Below are 8,479 nucleotides of genomic sequence, written 5' to 3' on the forward strand. Positions count from 1 at the left end.
CAAAGAAGCCACTGGCATTCTTGTGCACGCGTGGGAAGAATGAGCTATTATTCACCAAAGCTATTCCTTGGGGCCTGGCTGAGGGCCTGGGGATAAATGCACAATGCATTACGCAAGACGCTCACCTTGGCACCTCAGCAGACAAGCAAACCGACAGTGCTTCCGTCCGGTTTTTCTGGAGTAATCTTTCCTTGATCAATTATTAATGGTCCTGTTTCTTTCAGGCAGGCCAAGCCTGGAGACTTGAATAAGCTGCATTTTTTTCCTTCTTTAACATTGCATACGTCCTAACAGGTCCGCTGGGTTCCTGAACACACCCTTCACCATGTCAGCATCCTTATTTGCACCTGTTGCATGGCTCCTGGCACAGGCCTGGACCCCATCGGGTCACACACCGTGCACACACATGGCAGAAACGGTGCCTGCCTCATAGAAAAGAGAAGTCAAGTTGGAAGGGGCCTGCCGAGGTCACACCTAATCCAACCCCCTGCCTGAGGCAGGATGAGCCCTGTCCAAACCATCCCAGACAAATCCAGAACGTAACCGCTTTAGTACAACTAAATCGATCCAGACACAGCACACAACACAACACCCAAACTTCCCATTTCCAAGGCAGGAGGTAACAGCTGGACACAGACCAAAGAAACCATCAGTATGGACAATCCTGAGCAAAACTATAGCTGCCTTGACCCCCCAGGCAACAGCTCATGCTCAGAGTCTGCATCCTGAGGCTGCAGGGGAAGGGCAAAGGCATGGGCCCTTCTTGGTGACGTGCGTGGTTTCCATGCTACTATTTTCTCTTGACTTTAGGAAGACCTGACTGCTCTGCAGGGTCCTTGTAGGGGCTGGAGAGCTGGGCGGAAAGCCCTTCCATATGTCTGGATGCTGAATCACCACCAGGCTGAGGCAGGACAGCCTGAATAAGCAGCTCCGAAGAGCCACGCCTCACCTGGACAGCCTCGGCCTGTGCAGGGGCCTCATAACCACTGTACCCAATGGCCGTCTACCAGCCATTACTGCACCCTTCTTGTATACGCAGAGAAGTGAGGACTCTGAGACTAAGACCCACGCAGGGGGTGTGCACCCACACCCCAGGGACCTTCCCTGGGTGCCCAAACACCCCCTGGACCTTTGACAATCTCTCCCCAGTGATTCGCCCGTGGTTTGGCTCCAGAGAGTCACAGCTAAGCCAAGAATTAGACTTCGGTCTCCCCAAGGTGCATGCATTGCCCATGCCTTGCCCCCCTGCATCTGTCCTCAGGGTTTGGATAGCCCTTTTGCTTCTCTGAACAACCCCCCAGAGATAATAATAAGGGCTCGAGAGTTGCTAAGACCCTGATTGTTGGATGGAGGGTGCCAGGGTCAAAATAGCGCTTCCCCAAGGTCATGACAGGGCACTGGGAGCCCAGGAGGGAGCTCACAGGGGTCAATCAGATGACGAACAACTACGTGTCTGCATCAGTTATCCCACACATGCCAGCCCAAACCGGAACATCTTCTAGCACCTTTATATACGGGCAGGTGTTTACCAAGCCAGGTTAAGCTGGAGCACTGGTTGGGGACCTTTTATTATACATCTTATATATCCTCATCTGTGATATGTTATCTGTTCCTTTAAGTTATTTTTTCTTTTATTGTCAGTTGCCTTTCAGTGGGGAGGAAAGGCAGCATATACATCGAATAAATAAAAAAAATGGAGTTATTTGCCAAAAATATTAAGAGATGACATGATGCAAGGTGAAAGGTTTCATCCAACCATAAAAAATGAGGGCTGGAAGAGACCTCAGGAGTTACATCTAGTCCAACCCACTGCTCCAAGCAGGACCAGCCCCAACTAGATCATCCCAGCCAGGGCTTTGTCTAGCCGGATGGGATGATCTAGATGATGGATGCGTCTGGGATGATCTAGAGGTGATGCATCTGGAGCCACAGTAGGAGCCTTAGCTGCTCCATCACCAAGCCCCTGAAGGATACAAACCTAGCCTTGCTATCTTGAGTGAATTAGTGCTGGTGAGAGACACCTGCCTGGTAGCTTCATCTCCCATCCCCATTCTCCCAGTCCATCCCTTTTCCTTTGTAAACCAGGCACAGCAGGATCCTACCAGCTGGGCCCACATCACCTGCCTCCCCTGCTTTCCCCCCAAGGCAGACACAGCACAAGTTCCTGGCAAAGTCCCGGGACCGTGTTCCCTATAGCATCTTTACCTCCTATAGTTGGCATATATGATATACGCACCTCTTTCAGGGGCCCTGTACCCCATCAGTAGGATGCAGGGTGAGGTTATGGAAATGAGAAATCAGACCCTTTTATTTTTGCTCAGTTCCAGATGTGGTTTGACCCAAGAAGCTGAAATAACACATCCAAGATCACACACCCAGCATCTGCATATCATGTATATTTAAAGGTCCATTTTTAAATATGCTGCCCGAAGCAATACATACAACTTTCCAGCCGGATTTCCAGGAAGTGCCTGGGCATGTTCATGTTTCTTCCACCCAGGGGGGCGAGCCCATGGGTGTCCCAGCTGCCTGCGGAGGGTTTAGGATTGAGAGTATGACTGGGGGGTAGAAAGGTAAGAAAGATCTATTGACTTAACAAAAACACAACTACGCGTAGTAACAAGACAAACAATGACAGACAAAAGCAATTTGTGTCGGCAATGTATTGGCAGTCCTCTCTGATGCCTGATACACACCAAGTTCCTCTTTCCACAAAGTTCAGTGAGGTCTGGCATCCCTGATCAGCACTATCTGAGGGGTACCGGGAAGGACCCTGGAATGCAGTTCTTGGGCTCCTCAAGGTCCACTGATCCAGGCAACAGCTAACTAATCCTTTTCACAGAGCTGTATCTTCCTTCTGAATGGTTTCCAGATCTTCCAGCTAATTTATAGCTTCTGGAGGACACTGATAACATACGACCACTCAGATTCCTTTTACTTCTACTGTCCTTAGACTGACCAATAGCAGTACAAGCCTTGCATTCCTCTAACGTTTTTCTTTCAAGCATGCCTCCCCTAGTGAGAAGACCTACTGCCTGTTGGAGATTGGCTACTCCTTCAGTGTTTTTCTGGGATTTATCCAAGTTTCATACATTCATAGCTAAGTTAAGTCCGTCCCAAAGATAACCTGGAGTATCTCTGTGTCTGTGGGACTTAAATGCACTTACGAAACGGAAAATGACTGGCCATTCTCAGCTAAGCAACCCTTCGGCTACCCAGGCTCCTGCTGAACAGTTTAGAAAAGTAGCTCAGACATACCATTGTTCTGGTCTGAACAATACTCCGGCAGTGAACAACGAAGCATTTACGAGGGTTGGGTTTTAACTTGTGACCTCCACCAGGATGTGGAGTTATACGTGGGCAGTGTCGGCGCCTCCCGTGGGGGAACAGCCAGAGATAGTAGTGAACACCCCGCTTTCTCACAGATTACATTTATCCTTCCTTCTTTGGGAGCCTGTAACTATGCTTCACCTCCCAGAGAGCGAAACAGGATGATGCTGTATCGGGTTAATGAAATGGCATTGCCCTGGCAGGATCATAGCACTGATTTGCCTTAGGAATCCCACTGGTATGAAAGGATGAGGATAAGTGATGGAGACCTGCGGATACAGCCTTCTTCTGGTTGTATTGAAGTGGGTACAATTCCACCATGCCTTTGTGTAGATATGATTCACAAACCATGTAATAACTTTGTTCCAACCTGTAATGCGCTCTCCCTCCTGGTGGGCCTCACACCACTGCTATAGGAACAGGAGGGCCTCATACCACCAGCCATAGGAACGGGAGGAGGCAGATTCTCCCATAAACGCAGTGGCTCGAGAGGCTGAACAGATGCAGAATGCACCATTGGGGACACAAACTCGGGGGCACTGAGCTCAACGGGGTTCCCCTCGGGAAGTATGTAACAACAAATTCCCAAACAAGCAGAGCTACAACAATCACCTCTTTTCCCAGTCAGCCATTCTAGCCTTCAGGTAGTGAATGAACCCAAGGTAATACCTGGTGCCACAGGTGCACTGACAGTTACCACTTTGCTAGTCAACTATCCTGTTTCTTCTACTCAGAGACCAGGACTTCACTTGTTCTGGGGTGGCGGGTTTCTTCCAGTATGGATACTGCAGCTGGACCATGTGAAGGCCATCTGAGTGCATTTCCGGGGGATGCTCTTCAGGGTCAGGCCACTCCTTGAGGTCTTCAGGAGCAAGTTCATTAATATGTGGGTAATAAGAAGGATAGCAGACATGCCCTACCCAGGAAACACAATAAGGCATTAATAAAAAGAGTACATTCAAAACAGTCCACCACTTCATGGTGCCAATCGATTCAGACCGCTGACAGAGCAGGACTCATCTCCAGTGGCAGGCTCAATGAGGAATGGTTATGGCTGCACTTGTGGACAGATCCAATCTGTAGGAACAAGACAACAAGGAGCTTGGTTCCCGTTAGATGAATCTGACTTAAATACCCACCATGTATTATGCATACTTTTTGCTAATAGTGTCCTCTCCCATTTATCTCAAGGATACTTCACTACTACTCAATCTCCTGCCCGGAGTTTTCCCAGCTCACCACCCCTAGGTCACTCTACTGCCAACTCGCGGGGACCACCCAATCCAAAGGCATGTTGCATGCGGCTACCTCCTGGACGGGGTCAGTTATTGGCCCAATTGATAGCTCGATCCAGGTGCAAGTCCCAGTCTTTAAGAGCTAGGCCAGCGGCCAACCGCAAATTGCATTTGAGGATGCCATTGGCTCACTTTACCAATCCACTAGACTGCAGATGGTGTGGGATGTGATATGTCCATAACATGCTATGGTTCGCGGTCCAGTCATACACAAAATGGTTGTGGAAGTGAGGGCCGTTATTGCTCTGTAGTTCTATAGGTGGTGAATACACAGCTAGCAGAGTTTCCAGTGCTGCACAAGTGTCCATCAAGGGGTTAGTATTAGCATTCAAAGCTCGAAAGTCAATAGTCAGCCACCACCTTCCATTTGGCTTGCGCACTGGCCGCACTGGACTGTTATACGGAGAGTGGGTTCGGATAATAGTCCCGTCCTGTGACTGCTGACTTATGATACACTGGATAGGTTGGGTGGCCTCGGGGGGAGTTCGATACTGGGGTCTGTGTACTCCTTTCATGGGAGGCAGGGTTAGTGGGATCATGCTACATCAAGTTACAGCTGTTATAGCGGCTTCTTTTGTTTCTCGGTGAGGCACTGTGCACCCAAACTACCAATTCTCTTGTTCAGGGGCAAACCGCTGTCTTCTTAGTACATTAAGTACCAGTAAGCTTGGTCCCCCTTTAAGTATTACTGCTGCCGCTGTTACCTTAGAGCCATTAGGAAACACGAAGGTTGCTCATGCCAGATATCATGGTGCCTCCGACTCCAATTACTTGATAAGGGGTTCCTTTCTCCCCCTTCCAATCTGCAGAATCTAAAATGCACATCTGGGCACCAGTGTCTAATAGCATATCAACTGACTTTTTAGTTTTACCTAACTGAATCTGTACAGGTATCCAAATTCTGCATTTGAACTAGCCAGTCTATTCCTGGCTCTTCTGGCTTGGACTTCTGCTGCTTTTGAATATTTTTAATCTCCGCACGGGTGAAGGAATGCAGCTCTGTTCGGCGATTCTCTCCTTGCGGCCTTGAATGAGTTATCACCATGGGAAAAACTTGGCTGAGTTTCTCCCTCGGGGCGGGGAAGGCGTGGCTAGGTTCCTCCCTCTGGGCAGGAACGTACAGGGGTGTTTCAGGACCAGGCTCGTCATCAATCTCCTCCACTCCGTCAGTCTTATCCCTTTGATCTTCCCAAAGCTCAACTTCTGGTTTATCTCTATACAGACACTTGTGGGAGGATGGCTCCACAGCCTGTGCTAACTGCACTCTCTTCTGGGGGGAAGCAGCCACGTGGGTGATCATAATTTTTCCTTCTCTCTGTTCTAATGTCTCCAAGCAGCTCTGCGCAGCTCGCACCACCTCACAGTTGGAATCTCTCATGTCTTTTAACTCCTTACTCAGCCGGGTGACCTCCTCCCGGAGCCAGCCATTCTCTTCAGCCCCTAACCACAGGCATGTTGCCAGCAGCCACGACAGGCACCCCTTCTCAGGCTTACCCCAGGCAGCAGCAGCAAACCCAGCCCAATGATCGGGTACAGTTCCCGGGTCACTCCAGGCAGGTCTCAACCTATCCTTATCCCATCTGGGATTCTCCATCCCTGTCACCTCCTTAAGCAAAGCCACTAACGGGGCCCACGCAACTCCTTCCATTCTGCCCTTTCTCTCCAGACCAGAGCCTCTCAATCCTGTTTGTGACGCCAATTTAGGTCCCAGCCGCCTGTGGAGGGTTTGGATTGAGAGCGTGGTCAGGGGTAGAAAGGTAAGATTTATTGACTTAACAAACACAACTACGCGTAGTAACAAGACAAACAATGACAGACAAAAGCAACTTGCATCAGCAACATATCGGCAGTCCCCTCTGATGCCTGATACACAGCAAGTTCCTCTTTCCACAAAGTTCAGCAAAGTCAGGCGTCCCAGATTGGCGCTGTCCGAGGGGTACCAGGAAGGACCCTGGAATGCAGTTCTTGGGCTCCTTGAGGTCTACGGGCCCACTGATCCAGACAACAGCTAACTAGCCCTTTTCACAGAGCTGCATCTTCCTTCTGAATGGTTTCCAGATCTTCCAGCTAATTTTTAGTTTCTGAAGGACACTGATAACGTACGACCGCTCAGATTTCTTTTACTTCAACTGTCCTTAGACTGAACAATAGCAGTACAGGCCTTGCAATCCTTTGATAAGGTAATTTTAACTGCGCCACAGGGCCTCACTACTTCTAGGCTTTGCTAAATTTACTAGGCCTTACTTTATACAAGGCCTCACTACATCTTAAACTTTAATTAGGCTTTTAGCAACAACCCATAGCTTAATATCTAAACAAATACAGAAAAACACTTGGTCTAATCTTCAGCAAGCATCTTTATCACTCAGGCATACCTTTCAGCCGTCACATGCGGGCTCTTCGGGGAATGTCAGTGTGCACTGAAATGCCTCCTGAAAGGCGTCTAGGAAAGGCTCTAGGATTTCATCCACTGTGACATGCCTCTGAAGCTCCTCGCTCAGGGAGGTGACACCCAGCCCTTCCAGTCCACAAGGAACGATGTGGTCGAACCACCTGAGGTCCGTGCAGCAGTTCAGAGCCAGGCCATGGGAGGTCACGTGCCTTCCGCAGTGGACACCTGGAAAGCAAATTATACCCGTTAGTCTGGGAGCAACCCCATGGAAAGCCAACAGCTGCCAGCACAGGCTGCGTCTATATTCCACAGCTTTGCTAACATAGCTGTGGTGGTCAGGAATGCAAAAGAAATCACACCCTTAGGGACACTGCTGTGCCAGTTGCTCTCAAGGGGGCAAGGCGGGTTAGCAGAGGCGCAGCTCATCCCCAGCACCAGCTGCTGCTGACTGGGTGCAGCAGCACAGGGATTTACAATGCGTAGCCATGGCACTGGGAACCTCCCTCAGACAGGTGCCCTGGACCTGACTGACCTGGGATGCCCTTGGGGTGCAGGCCAGGCCCAGCCCGCGGCCTCAATCCTGCACTCAGAATCACCCACTCCCCACGTCCACCCCACAGCACCACTGCCCAAGCGCCAGCAGGGACCTAACCCCCACAGCCTCTTGCCCTGCCCCACCCCCGGGGCCCTTGCAACTGGGAATATGGGGCTCTGCTGTCCCTTGTAATGTGGCATACAGGGCGCTGCATCCAGGTATATGGGGCCCTGCCAGCCCCTGTAATGGGGCACACAGGAACCAGGTACATAGGGCCCTGCTGTCTCTTGTAATGGGGCACACAGGGCCTTGCAACCGGGTATATGGGGCCCTGCTGTCCCCTGTAGCAGGGCACACCAGGTACACGGGGCCCTGCTGGCCCTTGTAATGGGGCGCACAGGGCCTTGCAACCCTTTGCAACGGAGCACACAGCAAGCAGGGACACAGGGCCCTGCTGCGCTTGTAACGGGGCACACAGCAACCAGGTATGCGGGGCCCTGCCGTGCCTTGTAACAGGGCACACGGGGCCTTGCAACCAGGCACACGAGGCCCTGCTGTTCCTTGTAACAGGACACGCAGCAACCAGGTACACAGGGCCTGGCTGTGCCTTGTAATGGGGCACACGGGTCCTTGCAAGTGGGTATGTGGGGCCTTGCTGTCCCTTGTAATGGGGCACACAGCAAGCAGGGACGCAGGGCCCTGCTGTCCCTTGTAACAGGGCACACTGACTCTTGCGACCGTGTATATGGGGCTCTGCCACCCCTTGTAATGGAGCACACAGCAGCCAGGCACACGGGCCCTGCCGCGCCTCGCAAGAGGACGCACAGGCCCTTGCAGGCGGGCACGCGGGGCACGCGGCAAGCAGGGACACGGGCCGGCCGCGCTCTGGGGCCCTGTCAGCGCTCGTGACGGGACGCAGCAGGCGGG

The 8,479-nt window shown here is 51.4% G+C and overlaps 1 long non-coding RNA gene across 1 annotated transcript in view; it reads left to right on the forward strand.

The window, feature by feature from the left end:
* Nucleotides 1-4,127: 4,127 nt before the first annotated feature.
* LOC109290435 overlaps nt 4,128-8,479 on the forward strand; it is an 11,302-nt gene continuing 6,950 nt past the window's right edge. Inside the window, exons 1-2 of the long non-coding RNA XR_002095639.1 lie at nt 4,128-4,216; nt 6,777-6,778. This is a non-coding gene — a long non-coding RNA (uncharacterized LOC109290435). The remainder of the gene's footprint in view (nt 4,217-6,776; nt 6,779-8,479) is intronic.

Source organism: Gavialis gangeticus, unplaced genomic scaffold, assembly GCF_001723915.1.
Source record: "Gavialis gangeticus isolate Ggan-Ray unplaced genomic scaffold, GavGan_comp1, whole genome shotgun sequence".
NCBI lineage: Eukaryota > Metazoa > Chordata > Crocodylia > Gavialidae > Gavialis > Gavialis gangeticus.